General features: G+C 42.2%; 2 protein-coding genes across 12 annotated transcripts in view; both read right to left on the bottom strand.

Moving 5' to 3' along the window:
* The window catches only part of LOC146347486 (uncharacterized), a 185626-nt gene that overhangs the window by 126433 nt on the left and 44983 nt on the right, over positions 1-14210 (bottom strand). The window lies entirely within an intron of this gene.
* The window catches only part of RALGAPA2 (Ral GTPase activating protein catalytic subunit alpha 2), a 280593-nt gene that overhangs the window by 266005 nt on the left and 378 nt on the right, over positions 1-14210 (bottom strand). The window lies entirely within an intron of this gene.

Below are 14210 nucleotides of genomic sequence, written 5' to 3'. Positions count from 1 at the left end.
ATCAAGCTCTAAGTGAGAGGGGTGTCTGCTATTTCCTATAGAGCTCCAAGTGGGAGGGTTCCATCACATCTTAGGCCATGCAATCGCATCTACCAACTTTGCTGTTTGCCACATTCTTTTCAGCAAACCCTGTTCAAGATTCTGCAGACTGGAACAGTGGGCTCACAAAGTAGTACACCATGACTGGGTTCGGAAGACATGCCAACCCACAATGGTTTGTTTTCCTGAACAAACCATTATTGGTTAGTGTTTCACCAGAACCTGGACCATGCTTCTCAGGGTACGTTGTTTTTCCCAAACAACCCACAGTCTGAAGAAGGCATTGTTTTACTCACAATAGGTTGGCTCACGTCTACCAGCCCATCGCGGGTAAAGGGCATTGGGCAGCAAGCCCTCGGCAAGAGTGGCAGAAACCCCTGATGCTTCTGTCCAATACGCTGCCCATGTCCTTCCCCCTTGCCTGTGAAAGCCCTTCCAATGGTGCCCAAACAGCACCATGGAGTGGCTGTCACGGGCACCCCCTTTGCCCCTGCCGACCCCTTCTTCTTGGCTCCGATGGTGACCTGTCACTGTGGTCGGATCCCTTTTTAAAATTTTCCTGACCCTGTTTTGCGCAAAAGGGGGCTGGGAAATTTTTTAAAAGCCAACAATTGGGGTTGGGGGGGCAAATCTAAGCCCCCCCCAAGGACTGTGTTGCCCCAACATTCCTTGGGGGGGGTTGGATCTCCTCCAGATTTTTCACACAGGACACCTTTAAAACCCAATGGCATCCTATGGGGAGATTGTTCCCCATAGGCTTCTACTGAATTTTAAAAGTGCCCTTCCCGAAAATCGGATGGGGGAAAATCCCACCACTCTGCCATGGGCCCTTGGGGCAACAGGACCCATGGCAGGGGACTGGGTTCCCTCCCTCACCCAACTTTTGGAAGGCGCACTTTTAAAATCCAAAGGAAGCCTATGGGGAACGATCACCCCATAGGATGCCACTGGATTTTTAAAGTGCTCCTACTGAAAATTGGGGGTGGGGGGGCTTGGATGGTTGGGCAACACCGTTCTTGGGGGGGGGCTTAGATTTGGGCCCAACCCCACCCTGATTTTTGGCTTTTAAAAATTTCTATAGCCCTCTTTTGGGCAAAAAGGAACAGCGGAATTTTTTTAGAAGTTGAAAACTGGGGGTGGGGGGCCAAATCCAAGCCCTGCAAGGACTGTTGGGGCAACACTGTCCTGGGGGGGCTTGGATTTGGCTCCCACCCCCAATTTTCTGCACAGCGCACCTTTAATTTCCTATGCAAGCCTAGGGAAACTGTTCTCAGGGTGGGGGAAAAGAGAAGGGTTTCAATCACCCACTTAACTGCACATTTCCCATTCATGCCAGGGTAGCCCAAGCACCCTAAGGGGCTCCCCTACTTGGACCGACCCTTTCCATTTTTAAAAATTTCTTCATTCCGATCTTGCGCAAGATTGGAATGAAGAAATTTTTAGAAAATTGTGCCACGTTTCTTCTGAAGAAGCACGGGTGCCCAGCACGGGGAGGGTGGGAGGGGGTGCAGACAGCCCCCACCCCTCCCAGTGCCAAGCACTGCACCTCTTCAGAAGAAGCAGGGCATTTTCACTCCTCCCCATAGGGATCGCTGAAGCTGCCTTGCTTTTGACAGCTGACAGAAACAAAGTGGAGACAGCAATCACACTGGGGACTGGATACAGGCTATCCCTGCCTACACACCTGCATGTTTGGCAAGGGCAACATGCAGGGGGCAATCCAGTATCCCTCAGTTTTGTGCTTATGCACATGTGTGCAACAGTGCAGAACTGAAGGAATTTTTATTTTTTAAAAACCATTTGCACACATTCCCTGTTATATGGAAGTGTGGGAAAAGGTGTCCCAGACTGATTTTTGTGCAAAACTGGGGCCAAGGGAAAAAAGGGAGCTGCCCCGATTATGAGAGGAGCCAGGAAGGGGGACTTGGTGGCAGATAAGATGGGTTTGCGGCCAGGTCCATTGGGATGTGGGGTAGAGAACTGAGGGGGAAGGACAGGGATGATCAAGCAAGCAACCCACCCATGGTGGGTTGGTTGCCCAATCGCGTGATTATCTAGTGGGTGTACTAACCACCCAGGGTGGGTTGTTCACAAAACAGCCCACCCTGCGTACCTAGTCACCCACCATGGGCAAGTGTAACATGTGAACGGCCCCACTATGGATGTGCCACAACCATGGGAGATGCTTCCCCAACACACCAGGCACAATCTTTGTAAACTGCTAGACAAATTATAAAGGCTTGAAAAGTTGTTCAATTAAATACAATTACACTTCACCACACCATGGCTCTGTTTGGATGTAATGATAAACTATGTTTATCCTTACAGAAACAAACCTAGGTGAGCTTTGGACTCGTGCATTCTCCCACCTCAGTTATGAGACCAGAAGCTTTTGTTTCCATTTTTATTAGCCACCGTTTAGCATTATGTATGAATCCTAAAATATGGTTCATCATAACTATGGTTTATTGGAACAAGCCCATTTCAAAAACGTTTCAAGTTGTAGGTTTATTTCAATAAACTTATGTTAAGACTAACTGCAGTTTGCCTGGGTTTGAACATAACACTAAGCTGTGGTTAGTAAAAAATGGACGTTAGAGTTTTCGGGCAATATCCACTGACCTGTCCTGTTCTAGAAACAAGCATTTCTGTTGGTTTCCAGCGTTGCTTTAGGAAGCGCTAGCGCCTCTTGCACTAGCAGTTGGTCCTGAGGGCGCAACAGAATGAGTGGAGGCACTGTGGCAGTATTGGATACTGCCTTCTGATCTCCTCATGGCTGCACCAAAAGATGAGATGGAAGGTGGGAGCGCCCCTAGAGCCATTCATATAATGATAAATCATAGATCATTTTTATGTCCAAACAGCCATTCTCACATCCAAATATCTTCAGTTTATCTAAGTAGTCCATGTGCATATTTGAAACAAATTCCAGAAAGCTGAAGTAGAAACTTCAATGCGTGTGTCTATTTCACTAGTGGCAAGTCTGAGAAGGGAAGGCAGTAACCGATACAAAGAGTTGCATGGAAACCTGGGTGAATTAGACCTCTGTAGATGTGGCCAATGCACCCTTGAAACAGTGTGCTCTCTCATTGTGTATGATTATATCAAGCCTTTTATCCTTAGCATAATAGCAACTTGCATTTAATATATCAGTGCCAGGCATCAATAATATCACATTTATCTGATAAGTTTTGAGTTCATATGCAAGCACTGCAGATACTGCAAAGTAAACATTGTACTAGTATTGCCTTTCCCCACATATACATAAAACCCCAATATTATTTTGGTAACAAATAAAAGCACTAACACTGTGGGCAAAGCACAACATTTATTTTAACAACAATCCGGTCTAGAATTTATCAAAGAACTCCATTATTAAAATCCACTTGCTCAACCAGTCAAGCCCTTAGGGTGAAACACAGCTGAAGTGTAAAACAAACATGCTCCATTGTCTCATGTTTCTAAAAAATACAATTCCACAAACTACCTTTCCTTCTCGTTGCCTTAACGCTCTCTTTATGGTTGTTATTTCTTCCAAAAAATTAAAGCAGACAGAGTGATTTACATTTCGTAAGAAATCACCCAGTGACAATGAAGTTATAAATATAGCTGTTAGTAATTTGCATAGATAGCTAAATGCTCACCTTTACAATGTTTCACATCAAAACAGCACAAGAAAAAGCTAACTGCTCCAAGGGTAGATCAGAATGACTGTTAAAAACCTATTCCACTGAGTAATATTGTTTAACAACCAAAAACCAAGGCTTTGAAACAACAGTTAGCAAATTATTCATATGACTAATAGTCTGAATAAGGGCTAAACAAGACAACAGAGATCTGACATGGGATCTCCTGTCTCTTTTGGACACAGGGGACAACTACCAGTTTCTGAGGAGGAGGTGTGCACAACTTTCATCAGAAAAACAGTAAAAGTTTCAAATTAGTAACCTCCATCCCTTGCAAAAACTGTTAAAACTCACTTGAGTCTAAAAATCAGCTTGAAAGGAATTGGCTGATGGAGAGAAAAAGCCACTAAAAATAGTATATCCATAATGGGAGCAGTTTCCTTTTCATCAGATACTAGTGAAATTTATAAAGCCATTGGGAAGTTCAGAGAAGGAAATGCTGATTTTGCTTTATATAAACTCTTATATGCTGCACACACCACTGGAGGATGCCATCAAGAGCCATGGAGAATTACAGGAAGCTTAGGTCAAATACTAGAAGTCAAACTTATGTAGGACTAACAATAAAATCAGATCTTGTACTTGTTAACATAAAAGAATTTGAAAGGCAAGCAAGGTGAACTGGAAGTCATTGCAAACTATGGGAACTCTTACCAAGGACCCTGTGCCAGAAAAGTGCACATCTTTATTTCTCTATTATGCCTGTACTGTTCTGCTTCAATTCATCTTTGCAGCAAGTAGTACGGCAATATAGGGCAAGGAAAAAGAATGGAGAAACCCTGAAAATAAGCAAGAGCATGAGGGCAGGAATAATTCTGAAAGGACAATTCCTGTAGAACACTGGAGTTTATCCTGACCATTAGAAGCCCTGCTAATAGATTCAATGTTCTTACATGAATTCACAGAACAGACTGAATAATTCATAACTCTTAATATAAAAGGAGGGAGATAGCACTTCCTCTGGGTTAACATATGACTAAAAACAAACTAATGGAATAGGTATTCAAGTTCCTACTTGCACTTAGCTCCATCATAAAAAGGATCCTAGATCTCAAGCAGATGTGAGGAGAAATCTAAGAAACTTTTCTGAGTACTATGCAACAGTGAATCAAGCAGCTAAAAGGCGAAATACATTAAGGGTGCAATCCTATGCAGGTTTAGACAGAAAAAAGCACAACTCCCAGCGTTCCCCAGGCTGGGGAACGCTGGGAGTTGTACGACTTTTTTCTGTCTAAACCTGCATAGGACTGCGCCCGAAGAAAGTAGCTGAAGCCTTCAGGGGTCATGAATTGGTAGTAATAGGGGACTTCAAGTTTCCTGATATTTATATGCAGCTAGCATGGCAAGAGATCCATCCCTCCTCAAAATCCACTTTTTCTGGTGGCCTTTGTGTTATTCTCATAGGCTGCAATCCAAACACACTTACCTAGGACTAAGTACCACTGAACTAAATTGGCTTACTTCTAAGCAGACATACATAGACTTGTTCTGTCATTCTCAACTTAAAGTAAGCTTTAAGTACACGTAAACTTTAAGTAAGCTTTAAGTACACATAATGGTTGGGACTGCAATGAGGACTTTTATTATGACATTTCGAATGCTTTCTTAGAAACGTATGACCAATCAAGACTGCTCTATTCTCCCTTCACCTGATCTCTACGTAAGATGCTCCTTCCTACCTCACCTCTGTATTTATTATTGTTTTTGTTGGAATAATTATGAAAAGTACATGTGATTGTGTTTGCCCACACACTTCCCTCCTTTCCTTGTTCCCCACCCTCTGTCCATTTCCCCACTTTCTATTTTAGATTGTAAGATCTTTGAGAGCAGGGACATGCCTATGCAATTAAGTAATTTGGACTACTGTTGTGTTTTGTACGTGGAGTTACCCTAGAAGACTAGCCAGAAATCTCAGTTAATAATCTAGCTGCTGCTTTTATACTAACTGGAGTTGACTGAATGGAACATATTTCACCAGCCTTGAAACAACTGCATTCCCTTCCAGTCTATTTCCAGGCATAATTCAAAGTGCTGGTTCCTCCTTTTAAAGCCCTAAATGGCTACGGACCCACATATCTGAAGGGCTGCCTTCTCCTACATGAACTTGTCTGAGTTTTATGATCTCCAGAGTGAACCCCACACCTTCTGTAGTAAGCTGAGTGATGACTGGGAAGAAGGTCTTCCCTGTTTTGATGCCCCAGTTATGAAACGCTCTCCCCAGACTACTTGCCACACAACTATACTAATTCTAAAACTGGTTTCTCATGTTAACACATAAAAGGACAAAATTTAACAATTCAAATACTAAGAGTTGTGCTATATTATTTGTATTAATGGAACGAATGTTTGTGTTGCATCATGAAGGCTCCAAAAAGCACTTACTAGAAATGGTCAGAAATAGGGAGAAAAAACATGGTTAATTAACTATGAGATGGTAATTCATGTTACATTGGCTCATGAGTAAGCCAATTCAAGACAGTTGGGGTTATATGTCAATGTATAAGGATTATTGGCCACATTAATGATGTACATTTATCTTACATCAGGGTGCATGCAACACCCTCCCCGCCCAGGCCTTAAGGGTGGATCTCAACAGGTGCTCTGCCTACCCCCTGCCACCAAATCGCACCCCCACCCCCCACCATGAGAGTACAGGAGAGACCAGAGAGTCTTCACTCCTTTATTACACTGCAGCTCCCCCATGCCCTCACCTCAGACAAACATCTCATTCATTGATGACACCACATGCCGCACACCCACTTCTTCATCTTCTTGTGACTTCTCCTCTTTCCCCTTTGCCTACCCCCGGAGACCAGCACCTCACTGCCACCCTCCTTGCCAGATACACTTTTTCAGGCTTCCCAAAGCATGGCTTTAGACACACTCACAAACCCAAAGTCTGCAACCTCCAAACTACAGGTAGCTCAAAAAAAAAAAAAAATGTGGTTCCTTCTCTCCACCTCTCCCCTGGAGATCTAGATCTAGACAGTTCTAGAAGAGTTCAACTTCTTAGAGAAGAATGAAAGAAATTTAAAGATTGCAATAACTCACAGAAAGTAATAAGGGAGTGAAAGATTTTTAAATCCTACTTGGAAGAAAATAAAAGAATTTAATATAGTGGATTTTGGAAAATAATTTCGGCAAACCAAGTCCCACAAAGAAAAACAAAGCAGGTGAATTATCTGTGTTCAAAGTAAGTAATTCTGGAAGCATTGTTTTATGTTCAACTGACCAATGACGTGCTTAAGCACATGCTTAAGGGCACAATCCTATGGGGATAGTTGGCCGCCTCAGAACTTGGAGACAACTCACTATCCAATGCAGGGCGAGAGGAGCAGATCTTCTCCTCCACGCTCAGGCCACCCTGCATTTGTGGCTAGATAGCCGATGTCAGCTGTCTAGCTGGGGCAGCTCAAAGTGGGAGCCAGAAAGCACATAGGAAGCATCACACTGGTGCTTCCGCCCTCCCTGCCCCCAGGAATGCCCCCTTTCCCCCTGTTCCACTCTGCTCTTCTGAGCACGGAGCCAGGGATGAACCACACTGCCTACGACATGGCGGGGCAGGGAGGCGGTTTTCTGGGAACCAACTTTGGAGTGCTGGCTCCAAAGTCGGTTCCTGGAAAAAGAAAAGTCCTATTGCTGTCTAGCTGCTGTCTCTCCCATTGAAACCAACAGTATTAAAGTTGCAATCCTAAACACAATAGAGTAAGCCCCAATCAACACTGTGGGACATATTTCTGAGTAAACATGCTGTTCACAATGTTAAAATGCTTAACTTTGGCTGTATTGTGCCCAGTGTGAAGAATTGCCAGAGTTCATAACTGCGTGGGAAAATAAAAACCAAAAAGGAATCATATAGGAAGTGAAATTATGAATAGGTCACTAAGGGATAGATTTCCATACTCAAGTATGTATTTAAAAAAAACAACACTTGAGAGAGAGAGAGATCTACATAGATAAAGATCTTTCAAATTATAGACCGCAAGAACGGTTTTATGAACATGTTCAAAGCAAAAAACCTATGAACTTAAGAAAGACTGGTAACTGATATTTCCATCTTCAGTGTCAAATGTTTTGCTGAAAACCAGACATATAAACTGCACTCACCTTTTCTTTTAAACCAGTTAACTCAGAAAAGAGACAGGTTTGTCAGGTCTGGCACAAGTTTTTCTCCCTCAAGAGCCTTGTTCGTTACTGAAAATCATCTATTTTCCTCCAGTTGTCTAAAAAAAGGTCTTACAATTTGTTCCAACCTAAAAACCAAAAGGGAAGACTTTCATTCAAGCCACTCAGGGCACAACCCTATGCATATTTTGAGAGAGAGAAGTCCTGGGAAATTGGAGGGAGTTGTAGGACTTTTTTCTGTCTAAATATGCATAGGATTGCACCCTAAGCATGCATAACCTAGTATATCTATCTGGGCTCTTTCACAGTTAATAAAGGAATGTGTTTCAACCCCCTTTTGAGAAGAAAAGTTTTAAAAGGCAATTACCATGTGTACTAAAGGCTTGGAGATAAAAGAGGAGTTTGATGGGGCTTATAGTGGCCAGGAATACAGCATTCTGTCCCTATCCTCCTATAAGTGAATATCCTAAAAGTCCTATAATTCCTTCTCAACTACAGCTGTATTCCCAGAGTGGTACCACTTAAATGGACTACTGAAATTTCTCCTCATGCCAAATAGTGTGTATGTCCAGAGTATACTGAGCCAACCAAATAAATTCAGAGGACTTACAAAATAAGTCGATCTACATTTGCATGATATATTCTCTATACATATTTTATTCTGCTTGAAAGACACTATTGCATTCATCAGTATTGCCTAAAATTCTGATAGCTAAGGCACAATTTTTCTTAATTAAAATTGGAACCAGTTAATCTTACATTGGCAGTGGTTTGTTTTTACAGTATGCACGAGAATTACCTGTCCTCAGAAGAGTCCACCCCTTGTATTCCGGCATGTGACTGTTCTGAGGTACACCCTGATCAGAAGGTGGCTAGCCAAGCACAGTGGCTCATAAAGACATACAATGTTCAGCCTTCACTTAGGTTGGACAATTCTGTGGTTTCCCTATATCAGGAGTACTTGAATGATGGAATCACACTGGATACAGATACACTAAAGCATTACATACCCTTAATGGAGACTGACTGGAAAGAGGCAAAGCAAAAACAGTAAAAAGCAGAGACATAGACATAGGGCAAACTCCTACATGGGTGGATACTTTGGCTCACAGAGGCTTTTATTTATTTTATTTCTCAGGGGCACACTAAGGGCTAGATTGGACACAACACTAAAATGATAGTTTATCATGAAAACGAGCTCAGCCTCTACCCCACAGACTCACACATTCCCCCCACCCCAGTACAGTCATAAGGGCAAAAGCTTTCATTTCTGTTAGTGATTAACTACAGCATACTGTGTTATCTGAACCCAGACAAATGGCAATTCATCTTAACTATGATTAGTGCAAACAAGCCGACTTCAAGCCATGGTTTATAAAGCTGGCTTGTTTTCACTAACTACAGTTAAATTAGCTACAATTTAGAGGTTGGATGACACACTAAACTGCAGTTACTCTAAAACAGAAGCAGAAGCTTCTGACTTCCTTTTTGCAGCTGTGCTGGAGGAAAGGGAAAGGGGAATGTGTGAGCATAGAGTGAGGCTAGGCTCGGCTCATCTTGTAATACTTACCCATGGTTTAGTGTTACTTCCAAATGCAGTGTAACAGTTCCATTGTTGGAAATAGTTTTGGAATACTGTCTTATATATACCTCAGGTATTTTACAATTATCTAGGTGGAATCAACATTTCGGGAGCGGGGAGGGGGGAGGCTTTTCATCTCAAGATACTCATGGCTATATCATGCATATTTTATATATATTTTCATCCTTCTCTATCAAACTGAAGTAAGAAGCATTTGCTCTCTTTTGTGGTTTACTTGGCAACGTTTTGAGTGTTTTTAATGACAAGCATATAGCCTGAACACTGCGTGATTCTAGTTATACCACCTCAGAACTTGATTCAGGTAGAAAAGACATAGAGAAAAAATTATAAAGCTAGTAAGAAATGCTGTAGGTTCCACCGAAATAGATTTTCAAAATTCTTGCAATAAAGATTTCATTAAAAAAATACAGCACCATAAATAAGTAGAGATTCCCAAGAAATGTATACATCAAAAGTACAGCTAAATTCTCATTGGTTGCTCCATGATTGCAGAACTCCTTTACCACAAATAAATGTAAAAGCCCAAGTTTAGGCATCCTTTGGAAGTAAAACAAAAGAAAAAACACATTTTGTTTTTGCTGGCTTTTGGTGTCCATTGTTAAAATACATACTGGAGTGGGATCTTAAATTTAATAAAATTTAATTTTAAATGGTTGCTTTGAACAAAGATGCCTACTCCAAATTTTCAAAGTGAAACAGAAATCAAAATAAATAAATATGCTTTTGCTTACTCAAGAATCAGGGCAGTCACTCACAACAGTAAAAACTGGTTTCTTAAAAGGTCAGGATTAATTCATGGTTAGGGCCATCAGCATCTGTCTATTAAATGAATTTAGGAATGTAGTCTTAGGGTGCTACCCTATGAATGGTTAGACAGAAAAAAAAGTCCTACAACTCCTAGCATTCCCCAGTCAGCCACCATGTTGAGAGTTGTAGGGCTCTTTTCTGTGTAAACATGCATAGGATTGTGCCCTAAGAGCCATTTCCAATATGACCCACACTTCTGCTCTGAGGTGTGGAGCAGCAATTCACAGATTTCATTGGTATTAAGGTCTGCAAGTGCTGGATGATCCCTAGAATTCATGGATCTAACCATGGGACAAATCTACAAGCCATTGCTTTGTATGTCGCACAGAAACAGAGACTGCAAAAGCATGTCACATGCTTCTCATTTCCTGCTTTTTGTAATGTCTGAATCAATTCTTAGTATTGTTAAATATCTAACTGCTGCCTGCTCTAAGTAAACAAAAGCAGCTGTATCATTATAACACTCCTTTTTATTTTTCAATACAATAACCCTATAAAGGCCACTTTGGGCAATAAAGAAACACAAGTGAGGGACACAATGTTGCAGTGTATCTCCAGCTCCTAATAAGAGTGCTACTGTACTGGGTTCCAGTCAACCTGGAACAGGTGCATTGTAGCACTGTCAGGGGCTCATGATAGGGACAGTTTCTGGAAGGGGAAAATGCCCCCCCCCTCTCCCATCCTCCTGAAACCTTCCTCCAATATGCTATAAAGAACTTAAAAGGCTCAAGTTTGGAACTGGCTGCTACCCCGAACCTCAGCACCTTGCTGCTATATAGCAGAGGAGGGTTTTTCCCCTCTGGAAAATGAGCACAAGAAAATATGTCTTTTTATTTTCCCTAGAACTTGTCCATACAGAGTTGGGCGCAGAACTTTGTTTAACCTCATGGTGCACATCTTCCCAATGCTCCTCAACTCTGGAATACTTTCTATTTACTGCTATGAGTTTGAGCAAGCCAATTCCATCTTCATTTTCCTTTCATTTCTCCTCCCCTCCAACTAATATCCTTAACATTCTCGAGGTCCTTGAAACATATAGGTCCTTGTCAGACCATTTTGAGGTGTTTTTTAATATTTAAGTTTACAAACTTAATATGCTTCTGTGTAGCTAGTGAATCCACAAAATATATAGAAGCCACTACCTTATTTTTGAGCAGCCATGTTTCACCAAATTCAAGGTTAGAAGGGATTATGATACAAATTGGCCTTTGGGTTATTTACCTCTACATGTTCAGCTGATAAGAAGCCTAAACACACTTACAAGGGAGTAAATCTCACTGAATACAGACACATACTTCTGGAAGATCAATAGTAGGGCTGCTTTTGTGAGCTAGTATCTTTCGCACTAGTGCTACCTCATCCCTCTGGAGAAGAACCTAGAACCTGGATTATGTAATCAATGTCAAGAAACTAGAAGAGAAAACTTCCACATATCCCTTACCAGGGCCCAATATATATATATTGTACCTTTTTATGAATTTTAATTATAAGCCAGTTTGGGAGCAAACCTTGTCCCAAAAGTGGGAGACATATATATTTAAATGAATAAAATTATCTCTGCAGTGTTACCACCTACACCTGATACTTCCTTGTCAATTCCTGGTTTTCCATTGTGTGCTATTAAACAAGTTCATTAGATTCATGAAGTCTTCAAGATTTGGTTTACTTTGTTCTAAAACCTTTCAGGGAAGAAAGCCAGTGAGTTGGATCCAGACTTAGTCATGACTAACAAGTCCCAATGATTTCAATGCGTCTACTCCAAGTATGATTAAATCTGGATCTAACCCAATGTAAATATTTGAGCAAGATATTGCATTTCAGTGAGCTGGAGCCATCAGATGTGATGCACAGCTTTTAAATTCATCTTTAGTAATGCCTTTTATGAAGTGCTTCCTGGAACTTTACACAGTTATACACTACGAAAAGATGTTAGGAAATTTACAGCATAATCCTATACATGTCTACACAGAAGCAAGTCTCAGTGTGTGTGATGCGGCTTGCTCCCAGGTAAGTGGATAAAGATATTCATATTTAAGGGATCCTCTCAAGGTATATTTCAGATGTCTCATAGGGAGAAAACGTTGACCTAATTTTTCCTTATTAGCCATGAACACAAAGTTCAGAACATTAACCATAAACATTTATTATATTATACAGGAGAAACACATAACCAAAATATTCGAATGTAAACAGGCCTCAATACTTCCAGCTGGATACTGGCCTAGTTCTCACTGAGGTGGTAAACCTCTATATGTGCTGTAGCACTTCAGCATGCAGGTTGGAGGCTCACATGACTGAATACACCTCCATATGCAAAACATTCCCTCCATTTAGAACCCCCATGGAGAAGAGTTCTAACATAGCTTCTTCCTTGATATTTAGTTCTCCATCTGCATGGTGTTTTGAGGTAGGATTTTTTTTTGCATGGAACTTTCAGTTATGTGAACCCCACCCACAGCCTGAAACAGCACAGATAGTTTTACCACCTCAATGGGAACTAGGCCGTTTCTTGTGCAACTTCCTGGAAGATCAGTATTCTGTTTACTAACACCCGTTGACATAGTTAGGCATTTTCCTTCATCTTTGAAACATTGGTGAACACTCTTTGGGGAGTAGCTGTGAAGTATGCAAAGAGTGTCTTTGGCAGGGGGAGGAGAAATGAGTAAGGTCTGGGGCTCTAGAGAAGCCTGGACTACTGACTTTGCTTTTCACATTGTTATCTCTTTTTTTTTTAATCAGTTAACATAATACAATTTTTGCACGAATTTAATTTTTGAACTGCACAAATGTTCTTTAGGAACGATATATTCCTAAATATTTTTGTGTCTGGCTGTATATTTGTAAAAGCCCTGATACTGATTTTACTTAACAGCTTTCTCCCTTATGGGCTTGATACTGACCAGACAACCCTAATATCAGTTTACAGCACTACTCCAACATCTCCTGTGCAAGATGGCTCAGCCCACACTGATTCTGGGCTGACCATGCAACTGGGACTGACTGTGGCAGGATATATGCAAACTGTGCAATTCACTCAGCTAGCATTTTGTGGTGAGTACAGGAGTAGACTTTTTCCCAAGGAAAAGACATCTGCCTTTCTCTGGGAGTACTTCTTATACTCTCAATATGGCTGGCATTTAAAAAAATCTTTTTTTAAAGCTACAACAGGACAATGTCTGAAGCCAGCAACTTTTTTGTGAATGTGAGTTTCAAAGCGGAGAGGCACCTACCACAAAATCATTTTGTTCCTTGCTTACAACAGACTTGCCACACCTGCCGTCTCCTGTTCCAGGCACAGCTGACGCCGTTTACCACCCCATCACAACAATGCACTCTAACCTCCCATCACCCCTACTCTGTCTGACAGGCTAAGAGACAGGAACTGTCACGGGGGGGGGGATGTTTGAACAGAATATAAGCGACAGTGCCAAGAGGGAGCAAAGACAAGACGTTTCGGAGGGTACAGACATGAAATCAGGCATGGCAAAAGCATCAGCTGTGGAGCCAGCGGCTACCCCATGTGAGAACCGTTCGTCATTACCTTAGCACATACAGTGCTCACACACATATTGAGTGTTCAAACTTTCACGTGCATGGTTTTCTAATCATTACAAAAGCCTTCCACAACCTGGTGCCCTCCGGATGGGTTGGACTACAAACCCTATCCTCCCCAGCTAGCTGCATTACAACAGCCTAGCCAGCTAGCTCAGTATTATTATCCCCTCGCTGCAGATGCGGGTGCTGGGAGGGAGGCGGAGAGGCAGGGAAAAAGCCACCTTGCGATCCCGCGGCAGAGGCGAGATCCGACCCCCACCCCACCCCACCCCCGGCTTCTCCCCCTCTCCAAGGCACCCAGCGCCCCCTCCCTGGCCTCAGGCAGCTCTCCTGGGGCGGCCCCGCCCGCCGCGAAGTCAGCCCCCTCCTCCCCGCCCGGCTGCTGGTTTCCGACT

The sequence above is a fragment of the Heloderma suspectum genome, chromosome 4 (assembly GCF_057233095.1).
Source record: "Heloderma suspectum isolate Gila_16-S chromosome 4, 16-S_ref, whole genome shotgun sequence".
Classification (NCBI taxonomy): Eukaryota; Metazoa; Chordata; class Lepidosauria; order Squamata; family Helodermatidae; genus Heloderma; species Heloderma suspectum.
This window is presented reverse-complemented; position numbering and strand designations above follow the sequence as displayed.